Source organism: Stylophora pistillata, chromosome 6 (genome assembly GCF_964205215.1).
Source record: "Stylophora pistillata chromosome 6, jaStyPist1.2, whole genome shotgun sequence".
Classification (NCBI taxonomy): domain Eukaryota; kingdom Metazoa; phylum Cnidaria; class Anthozoa; order Scleractinia; family Pocilloporidae; genus Stylophora; species Stylophora pistillata.
Window position 1 is genome coordinate 20,424,575 of NC_142524.1, and position 11,700 is coordinate 20,436,274.

Genomic DNA, 11,700 nt, shown 5'->3' on the forward strand with positions numbered 1-11,700 from the left:
GTCGGCTACGCGGGGAGCAACTCTTCGCATATTTCGTCCTCTCAACAGGCCTCTCCTACATCATATCTTGACCAACGCGCATTGACGCGTAAACCAACTGTTTAGAGAGTGTGAGCGAATTCACCTATAACTTGCCATGGTTACAGACCTCCTCTCTGATCTACCCTAGATTATTCACACCGTTGATTAATTTCGTGCTCTAACCCAAGTTTAAAGACGAGCGAGCTTAAAGGCAAGTTAAGTAGAATACCTAGCTACTCAAGCCCTTTTCAGTTTCCACTGTTTGGCAGTCATAACTACTTCTGACTTTTCAAGCAGCTTTTCCAAGTTATCGTTGACAACTGTCAACTTAAGTGGAGGTGGCTAGTGGCTAGTAGTGGAAATTTACAGAGCCGTGAAGCGATTAGATAAACATCCACCACTAGCCACCTCCACCTCGGTGAATATTTGCTATAGTATATACTAAAACAGTGAGATGACAGATGATTTTAATCCATTTATTCCTGCAACGATTTCAATATTTTCGGGCGCAAACCGGACGTAAGTTTCTCGAAGGTAAATAGCAAAGGATATTCGGAGTTTTAGTAGCCGATCAAGCCCCTCAACGCCATCCAACTTTGATTTGTAAGAACAAACGGAATGTTACAACAGACCGTAGGGTGAGTGCAATACGAAGTCTTCAATATGAAAAATCCATCCCAAATTGAACGCGAAAAGTCATGTGATCACTTGTTAATGATGTTAACAATGGGTATTTTTGTTCTCTCGTTCTACCTAAAACTTTGAATTAACTGACACTTTGTTACTTTCTCCTAACGTGTCCGCCATTTTTTTTTTTTTTGCACTATCGCGACTTACTGGTCAATTAGTCTAATTTCAAATTTTTCCACTCAATTTTAGCTATCTGCACCTTGTGCGACTAATTCACGAGTTCTCGGCTGATGAGCATACTGAACTTTTTGCAGGTATATTATTAGGTCTAAACTCATATTATTAGGTCTAAAATCATACGAGCACGCAGAGCGGTTGCGCGAGTTCGATTAAGACTAAAAATTTCACGATAAAAATTTGGATTACCACTTTATTGCATCCATTTTGAAATCGTAAAATTCACTCACCCAAATACAGCTATCTTTTAGTCATATTTCAATTATCCAAAACTCAGCTGGGTTGAGTTGGGTTACTTGAAAATCTGAATTGGTTGTTTTGTGCTTTGGATTTCTTTTAATTTTAATTACGAACCTACACAGTGATGGAATTCTTCAAATGCCGGCAAGTTATGGCTAAATATTACATCTGTTCACAAATCGTTCAAATTTGCGCGCCTCAATAGTTACGAATGGTTAATGATGTCAGGGCATTCTGTGCAATGTCAAGTATCATCTTAAGATATTGCTTCAATTTCTTCAACACTCCAGAACTCTAATAGGTTTGATTTTTTTCTCACAATTTCTCATTTTATAAAACTTCCTCGTATCCTTATATTCTATGTGAAACGAAAGAGTCAAACATTTCGTATCCATATATCTTACATGACACGTAGGGGGACAAAGTTTACTGAACGTGGTTACTATGGTTTCTTCTCATTATAAACGTTTTCCGCATATGTTAACAATTACGTGTACATGATCAATCAATTCCTCTCCCGGTCTCAAGTTACCCTCCTCAAAGTCAGTATTATTTGATAAGGTATAGCAAAGAAAATTTGGCCACGAAAAGCAGTTCTTTGCTGAGCTTTGCCCGTTGGCCGCCGTAACTCCGTTAAATGTTAAGTTACTGTGCGCTAGTTTTCTGTTTGTCGGCATCAAGTTCTTTATTACGGACCACGAAGCATGACGAAGGGAATTAAGATCGGAACACACAGTCATTGTTTTAACGCTGTCGTTGAATGCCATTGCTGGCTTATTTGCATAGAACTAAATGCTAGTTTGGAAAATAAAATCGTGCAACAATTACCGACTTTTATAAACACGAGTTTGACAAGGTGTTCGGGGTCCTCTCCGATCTCGAACATGTAAACTTCCTTGGATGAAGTGCCTACTTCCCTGTCTTAAGACACGACTGTTTTGAACGAATGACAAGGTTCTCTTGATGTTAATGATAAATGGCGAAATGGCAAAATGTTACTTAGAGATTCTAAGGCCCCTCTCATGGTGGCATAACTTGTCTATGATGACATTTTTTGTCTCCTGAGGTTGACCAAACGTCAGTAACATTTTCGTAACCGACAATGGTCCTTTTCAAGACTACTTTCCTTCGGATGATCAGACTACGCGATCGAAATTTACTTCCTAGTTCAAAACATAAACTGACTATTCTTAAGGTAGAACTAACCGTTTATATCGATCCTGTTTAACTGCGCTCCACCAAAGTAAATTTTCACAAACGCTTACGGCAGTTCTCTTTGAGATAACAGGGAGCTTAAGCAACTACGACGACGAACGGAGGACGACGACCGGAAGTAGCGAGAACGTCACTGCGCAAGCGCGAACCAAGAATTCCGTCGTCATTTTATTGTCGACGACTTGAGATGGACCTGTTTTACGTCGTCGTGAACTTCCGAACTTCAAAGCAGTTTTTCTCATCAAAAGGTGCGGCTTTATCGTCGTTTTTTTGACAGTCTATGGCCGGTTGGAGTTTGTATTCGCTTCTTCGGTTGATTTAAACCTCCCTGTTTAGTTTTCTAAACAAATAAAATTCGAAAACCCACTAATTCATTTTCCTTCCTCCGCACAACAGATGTCAAGTCAAGCGGTGAAAGCGACCACGTTAGGTTTAAATTTATTTGAGTATATTTTATGAAAGAAGTGCTGTTTATCATTTTTATTGAATGAAAAGGTTTAAATGGCAGTGCAATACACCTCTGCGTTCGGTCAAAAGCTGTGTGTATGGAACTGTCGGTTTATTGCTACTAAAAAATTTTGCGTGTTGCTATTCTTCCGTCGAGACGCTTTAAACAGCAAAGAATTCTTCAGCATAGCTATTGTTTTCAACCTCTGAAACAGTAAAAACACTTATGAATTACACTGTAAAAGTTTTTTTTTAACTGATCCCAGGTCTTGATTAGTACATTTGGTTGCAATAAGTTATTAAGAGAACATATTAGTGAAGTTGCCATTTGGAAACTCAGTTTGTAAATAGGCTAACCACTTTTAGCACCCATTAAGGCAGCCAAGGAACAAAAATTAAAAGATATGCACATTTCCATTCATGATAGGTATTCACATCTGTCATTGTTCATCCTTAGTGGGGTAGGACTAAATTGCAAAATTTATTCAACTGTGAAGTGTAGTTTACAGAGTCATACCCAGTGGCATACCTCGAATTTAAAAACTTGGGGCACTGTAGTAGTTTAAAATTTGCACGCTACCACAGTGTGGTAGTTTATGATTTGCAGGCCGCCACATCGTAGTAGTTTTTAACAGTTTTATTGTTGCATTATTTTTTTTGTAGACAAAAGTTACTTTAAAGCTTATAGGCTGTTTACACCCCTTAAAGCTTTGATTGACATGCTGAGGTACTTTCTGCAGGGCGAGGCACTCTGTTGCTCACTGTGAAGCATAATAAGTAATAAAAAGCTAGACTGCCAAGTGCCAGAAAAAGTCAGAATATTTCACATACAAGGTAAACAAGTAACATTACTTTATTGATTTAAATAGTATAAATTCAATTTCTAATTTTTTCTAGTTCTTTAGAAAGCTGTGAAAACAAGATTTGCAGAGATTTCGCAGAGATAATGGAACCGTCCTCTTTTGCAATGATCCAAATGTTCACAAGAGGATCGTTCATTCGCTGTGAATGTCTCACCTTGGCCACAACAACAATCCTGCCCCGATTTCCTTCCCTTAAACGGACGCAACGAAACCAGAAACCATCTGGTTGTACGCTTCCAAACTTTTGAAGGCCTTAAACTGCTTGTTTGTGTAGTAGCTTGTCTCTAAAACTAAATAGGAAAGCAAGTCCGAGACTTCTATTGGAGGCAAACATTCCGAGCTGAACTGCTCGCTCGGTATGGTCGCTGGATCTACGTCAACCACAGAAATTTTCTTCAAATAGCGCTCTCGGACGCGGCTTTCGAGGTTATCTACGTTGGATGAAAGTACTGGTACCTCATCATGTGATTTTGGGTCGCTCTCTTCGGAAATATCCATTAGTAAGATGAATTATTTGAAGACTTTGAACGCGAGCGCTTAGAAATGGCATAGATTTCCCTACAATTTCACGCATCGCATGGGCACCAACATGGCGGAAATTTAATTTGCATAAGCTAATGACGTCAGCTGAAAATCGAGAATAGTGGATGTCCTACGTCTTTCACAAGATCGAGCTGAGTCGGTGCATAGCCTCAAGGTCCCATGCTTTAACTCTTTAGAAACTTAGAAAATTTATTTTATCAACTGCGTTCTCAATGTAAATCAGCCAACCTAAACAGCTCTCCGGTGGCCGATTTACATTATCTGACCAATTAGCTTATTTATGTGTTTGGATTACATTCCGGGTCAGGTGAGCGACAGTAATGTGATCCCACTGATAGCTTGCGATAAACATGTTCGGTACTGAAATTGATCTATGACTTAATTTTTGTATTTATTGTGTAGACCCATGGCAACGTGGAATCTATTTGTTTTATATGATAAAAAAAGCCAATTTGACAAATGGTAAACACCCCAGCGTAACACAGGGGTCAAACGTCTGCGCACGCGCACTCCGATCAAAGCCCGGTAGCTAATTTGCAATTGTAAACAAGACTTTTCTATCGAAAACCCGAGTGTAACTTAGTCTTTCTCAGTTTCCAAAGAAAGTTCAAATTTTCTAAGGCTAAAACTTACAGAAGTTGTTGTTCTATAGTTTCCCTACAGTGTGTTAGTTTACACTTCCCATACTTTTCCTTACATTTTTTTCAAATATTTATTCATGCGTACAGCCTGTCACAAATGTCAATAATTCGCAACCGTACATTGGCTAAATAATACGCTATTTAATAACTGTCAGAATTGAAAAGTCACTCTTTTTCCGATCTGCCCAACTTCGTGGCAGTCAAACCTTTTAAAAGTTTTCACGGATGACTACTATCCATCCGGGTATTTCCGCGGACGGGCACTATGGGCTGATAGTGTCTCTCCACTGATGGTCGCGTCATGTGATCAATTTAAACCAATAAGAATCAGAGAAAATTTAGTGGCGAACTATAAGCGATGTTACTGGCGGAGTTGCCGGGGGACACCGAGAGAAATGTGTTAAATCAGGAAAAAGTAGAGCCTCAAAAGACATATGTGACAATGGGAGTTCCATGTTGAATGCAGACAGTCAACTGGCAAGACCTGCAGGGGTGGAGAAAGGTTCGATATTTTGCCTTCGTCACCGAAAGGAACCTAATAAAGTTGAAGATCGAATTCCCCTCGTGACACCCCAGTTAACTCATACGTCTTCTCTACTCCACTTGCCGGAACGAAACGACTCCATCAAGCGGTGGATCATGATCTTGGCAGAAAAACATCAGCTTGTTATCGGCCAGGAACGAAGTGGTGCACTAATTGCCGCAAAACTGGAGAAAGTATTCTTCATTAAAGACAGAGTCCCAGAACAATACAAAGCACTAGCGAAAAGAGAGGTACATTTGTGGTATTGCTGCACTTACCTTTGGGAATGTAAAAGTAAGATTACTAGTTGTCTGTTACCTATTTCCTTAGTTGCACATGTATTAACACTTATTACAAATATTGCAGCATGAATCTCTGCAGTCCAAATATACAACCTGAGATAAGGGTTTCTCCAAAGATCAAACTTTCTAAGGTAACAATGCTTTGTTTGTTGTTTTATTGTTATTATTATTATTATTATTATTATTATTATTATTATAACAGAGAAATTATAGTCATTATAGAATTTTTTCTCATCAAGTTATTTACGTATCTTTTTTTTCTGTTTTCAAAAGGGGAAGTGGCATTTGAAATTATACCTGCAGACCCACACTAGATTCTCTTCTTTTTGATTTTTGGTCTTATATCCTCCTTGTTTTCTACAATAATTACAATTTGGAAACTTGTCATGCTAAGTCATCATCATTCTCCATATCAAACTCACGGGGTATAAATAGTCTCTTACTGAATTTCGTGACCACGCCCACTTCATCGGCCCACTCAAATCGAGTGCGATTTTTGGATGTTACATCATCTTGCCGACTCTCTGTATAAAAAGTTAACAATGTACCACCGAAATATTGAACTATAATATCATGGCTTTCCCTTTTGTGTATTTTCGTACTACAAAGTAAAGTTTTTCCCTCGTCATTTTCACCTTTTCCCGAGCGGGTCCGTCAAAATTAAGAAGGCGTTCTTGGTCAAAACAAGACCAAGCAAGGAGTCTTGGGCGATTTCTCTCTTACGCAAGCGCAAATTGAAAATGTACCGTCAAAATCAAAGAGAAGAACAAATATCCTTTGATTTGATATGTAAATTGTCGAACAAGGAGCAGATTGAACCTCGTCAAATGGCTAGTCAAAACAGCCACACCTTCCTCCTTTTGCTCGTTTCCTGTTTTATAAGCGTGAAAGCAGTGGGAGAAGAATCGGGTAGCTCGGAAAGCGCTTCACCATCGTTTACTTACGAGATAAACAAGTAAGATTTGTAAAGTTATTTTCCGAAAGAGTCGGAATAAATACATTTTTTTCAGGTTAGATTGCTGTTTTTACCCTAAACGTCGTCCAATAAATTTTTGTTGCAGCCTACTAATCTATACAATTTCGAAGGAAAATATTCAGATGCTTCACCGTCCCCGAAGGGGGTTCTGTCCTGGTGTACCGGTTCACAAGGGAATTACCATTGTTCTTTCTTTGTTTAGGAGTTATCGGTTAGCTATTGTGTATTGTTTGGTCTTTTGTATTGGCTCTTGTGAACCGGTACACGAGGACAGAACCCCGCAGGGTCTCCACTCATCGAAGAGTGTACTGTAGCCAATGTAGTGAATTTTTAGTCCCTTGTTGGGTTTGTCAACCTCCGTGACTTCAATATCATACAATTTTGTATCTTTTCTCTGTGACATGACTTTTTAACAGGGGTGTATGCTGAGTATTCGTTGCAGAATCGCTTTGGTTCTCTTATCTCTCTCTTTGGCTTGTCCGCCATTTTGAAAATTTGCTCATGAGGGCAACTGGGTTAGCGGCCGCGCCAGGCTGGAACCGACAAAAACAAATGTCCATCGCAGTGGGGAAACAGTTTGATATGTTTAAAAAATCTCGCCTTTTCCTAGATATGCAGTATTTCTACATCCCAGTAATGAGACTGTGATTCAATAAAGAAGGCAAAAGAGAATCTGGATAAGGATTCTGCATCTCTTGTAAGGCTTTCACAGCGCACACTATTGAGCTATGGATGCACGCGGGAGGTTGCTAAGCACGAGAGAAGAGTAAAAGTCGCGCGAGGCGATAGGGGAGACCGACTATAGCTTTCTTTAGTGCTTAGCAAACTTCCATAACCCAATAGTGTACGCTGTGGTGTTTATCATTTGTTTTATACCTGATACATTGTAGCAAAAGAGTTCCCTATTATTTAACAAACCTTTCTTGACTGGAAAAAACAAGCGCAGGGAAGTTAGTCTTCGCATTAGTGTCTAACTGATACATTGTCGCAAAAAGAGTTCCCTTTTATTTTGAAAAATCCTACGCGACCAGAAAAAACAAGCGTAAGGAAACTAGTCTTTGCATTTGCTCCCGTCAGCAGTGTACATCCATGAGCAATTGGTGGACACTGAATTGACCAATCAGAACGCGCGCTTCACTTTGGTTATCCTTTAAAAAATGTTTGTGGTGACGACAATTATGCGTCTGTCCTCCATAATAAGTACGAAACAATCAAAATGCGCCTGTGATTCACTTCATCATAACATTTCCCGTTGTGCAAAACAGTGACGCGTGTGTGATGTAGAACGTCTTTACGCTAACACCTTAGAAAAAAGTCACAAAATAGCTGATTCATGCGTCAGCTGTGAGCTCACCTGAAAAAGAAGCACTCAATAAAATAGAGTTAACTTCGCCTGGGCCTCAAGAAGCACATCTTTGGTGCTCTTCAAACTTCCCTCGTACTTCATTTCCTTATGAACGCACAGCTGATTCATGAAACAAGTCTTGGGAGAGAAGATGTTGAAGCTTTGAATTGGATGACTGCTAAGGCATTCTACAACAATTCAGTTCAGGTCATCGTGAGTGATAGCATCCAAGCTGAGACTCTTTAACCCTTACACCCATAAAATCTAAATATTAATTCCTTACAGGTCCGTACGCTAATTATCATCAAGGTGGTTTTTCCTTCATTTTGCTCCATTCTTCAGCAAATTACATCCAATTTGAATTTTCAGCACTAGTCGAACCATCGTTCTACAATACTTTGTTACTGTTTAGGCGTCAGTTTATTTGAATTTTAAATAAAACTTGCCATGATCATGACTTGTCTCATCTTCTGTCTATTGTTTTAGCACATGCTGCTCCGGCGAACACTTATAAAGTTAATGATCAACTGGTTATTGAAGGGTATGTTACGCAATACATTGGGAGGACATAGAAGGCCAATTTCTCGTCACCCAATAATTTCCTATTCTAATAATTCTTTTCTTTCTCTCATTTCTTTGATTCATTTAGTATTTTCTTTTCGCCATTCTCTGAGGGATGTTAAAAAATGCAGGCGTTCTCCATTAAATACTGCCACATTAAATGCTTCTTAGGCAAATGGAGATAAATGAGCTGCTGAAATAAATGGAAATGATGAAGTTACGCGGGTGATGTTTCGAGCGTTGAGATTTAAAGAGAAAAAACATATTTTCTGTCCTTGAAATGTGTTTGTATGTTTCTCTTCCCTTTTCCTGAAGTGATTGAGACTCAAACTGAACAAGTCAGTGTAGACGAGGAAAAAAGAATCTAAAGAACCTGATTGACCATAAGGCGCTGTGAACGATACTTTAAGAAAATCAATTGTTTACAAAATAACTTGGTTTTTTTTTAATATTAAATCTAAATATTTCCTTTGTGGACTGCCTCATTTACTGCAACAAATCTCAAATCAAGCCCCGATATTAGACTGGCTGCTTTTAGTGTAAGTTTTGCTGAGGCACTCAAATAGTCTGCAATTTATCTATAACACTTTTAACCCTTTGAATACGAAAAAGACCATATTTTTTCAAGTGTAATTTGGCGATACAAACTTAACCTCACTTTGTTGGCCTTTATATGGAGCATCCGTTACAATATTTGCGATTTAGAGACACCATGAGCTCAGACCTTGAGGTCACATGACCTAGATCACCATTTCGTGTTTGGATGCGTTCAAATCGATTCGGTTTCTCGCTTTTCTGACCGTTTAGAAGTGTTTTTCGAGCCATTTTCCCTCTACAGAAGCCCTCACGACGGCATTATTAAGCTGGAATGTGGGTAGAGGCAAGCCTCTGAAGGAAAACAGAGGAGAGAGATGGTTTCATGTAGACTGGACCGTCAACGATGCTTTACTGCCAGCTTGGCGAGTTTACAAGTGGAGTTGTCTCTCGGGCCCATCTGTGGATGGCTTTCAGGACCTACCAAAGCTATGGGCCAAGTTTTGACTGGTAAAAATTTCAATCGATGCGATATTCTGCTGGTAGGACTGGATGGCCCGACACTTTATAATAATTCTTTGAAATGGAAATGATAGGAGTTGCCTTTTCGAGTTATGGCGGAATTACCCAGGATTCTTTTCGGGCATGAACAAGGCAACGGTTGTGTTCGCAACCCTAGCTTTCATCAAATGGGCTGGCAGATAAAGTGAGAAGGAATTTTCTTGCCAAACTCCAAGATCTGGCCCTGAGGTGTGATTTAAACGCAAACTTTTGATTTTTTTAGCAAGTTCATCTTAAAAGATTGACATGTTTTTGGTGTTGCTCTTGGAGCAAAATGCTGGACTTTGGGATTTGTTGCCATACGAACTTGGTTGTTTAATAGAGAGTGAATCTATCGATAAGAATTGCCAAGTTAACTGCGACAAGATTTATCTTTCGGAAATTGTTGAAACTCACTAGATATATTTTTTGTTTAGTGTTTCTCAGTCAAAAACGACCTCTTTTCAAAATGTACTTAAGAAAATTTTGTTGAAATGTTATCATGTTATTGAACGATTTCTAATGCGAAATTTTCACGGTTTCTTTTACTAGATGTGAGCTTTAATGTTTGCTGCTTTGTTTACCTCGTCACTTTCAGCACAATCTCATAAGTGATTTAAAACTATACCTTCGTTGTTCTTCTAAAAAATTTAGTCTACTGTATAAGTAAGGTATATGCTCTCCGGCTGTTACTCAGCCTTCATCGTTTTCACGCGCTCACATTTTTAAAAAGTAAAAAGAACCGCCTCGGTACTCTTTCTAATTTGCATAATCCATAACCTGCTCGTGGGAGTTACCGCTTCATAATGCCCTGCTCTGATGTCGCTCTTAGCCAATCAGAGCGCGCGTTACACCGGCCGCAAGCCAAAACCATATAATAAAATGGTGTAATAATAGATAATGTTTATATAGTTACAACAATGTCTGAAAACGTTAATATTCTTATATTGTCTTTGTACCTCCGTCTAATTGTCTTTTATTTCTGTTTCATTTGAACGTTATACTGTCAAGTTCGAGACAAACCTAATCGGATGACCACGCATGAGGTCTCCGGGTCACATTTGGCGGTCAAATTACAAAAAGAACAGACAGACATGTTCAATTCTTCGGATGATTGCTACCACTTTGGAAATCAAGGGAATAACAAGAGAATAATTTTGATTATGGAATACTAATTTTATACAACAAAATCACGCATCGAAAGAAATATAAACTACAGCCACATACGAAGTAACCTTAAGCCTTTTTAGTGCGGTCATATCCACCATGCAAAAATATGATTATTTTTACGGTCAAGGTGCTAGGTCTGTTGTATGTAAAAAAGCAGATTATCTATCAGAATAAAGACATCATTCCACAAACTGTGTCTCTCGAATATTCCCCCTGTCCAGAAAATGAATAATAAATAAGAATGGACTAATAGTGAGGGGTTTAAGTTATATGGTCAATATGCGAGATTGAGCGGAGCTTTGTCGAAGCAGTCAGTATGCTGTGAATGTGCCGGTCTGTTTCCGTCATGCGATTGAGTGCTGAATTGAGCCAGCCTAATTCAAAAGAACTTATAATATTATTAACATTATGTTGTCGATATTGGACTTGTAAAGACATGTATTGATCGGCTGAAGAATTACACCGTTAAAAGAAAATGAGAGAGCGATTGATCGCAAAACGCTGTTCGTTCAATTTCTCTTCGGATCTAAAGGAATTGCCGATAAAAGTCACACCAGCTCTATGATTCAGAAAAGTCAGGAGTAAATAATTTAATAAATACCATCGAAATCTACGCAAAACCATGTGAATTTGCTAAAATAACATTTCGTGTTGCTAACAAACCGCACCTTCTAAAATTCTCCTCGAGGCATTCTTTGCAGAATCGGTGTCCACATCTGGTGAGAACAGGTTCCTTAAGTGGAAGATCACAAATTGAACACTCCAAATCTCTTTCAACTTCAGTTACAAACTCGTCTACATAACCCAAAGGCAAAATAGTTTATGAAGCTTCCGCCATTTCAAAGGAGCAACTGAAAGTAAAAGCGTCGGGGGTCAGTTTTATTCGCAGGAAGATTTTGACCTTTGAAGAAA

At 38.9% G+C, this 11,700-nt stretch overlaps 1 protein-coding gene across 3 annotated transcripts in view; it reads right to left on the minus strand.

The window, feature by feature from the left end:
* Positions 1-11,700, minus strand: part of LOC111342404 (TNF receptor-associated factor 4) — a 30,321-nt gene extending 18,621 nt beyond the window's left edge. Inside the window, exon 1 of one of the 3 annotated variants that reach the window (XM_088763410.1) lies at positions 2,335-2,509. The gene's annotated coding sequence lies outside the window, so the exon portion shown is untranslated. Of the gene's footprint in view, positions 1-2,334; positions 2,510-11,456 lie in introns of those variants that run through there. The other 2 variants (XM_088763409.1, XM_088763408.1) reach the window with 2 other exon arrangements.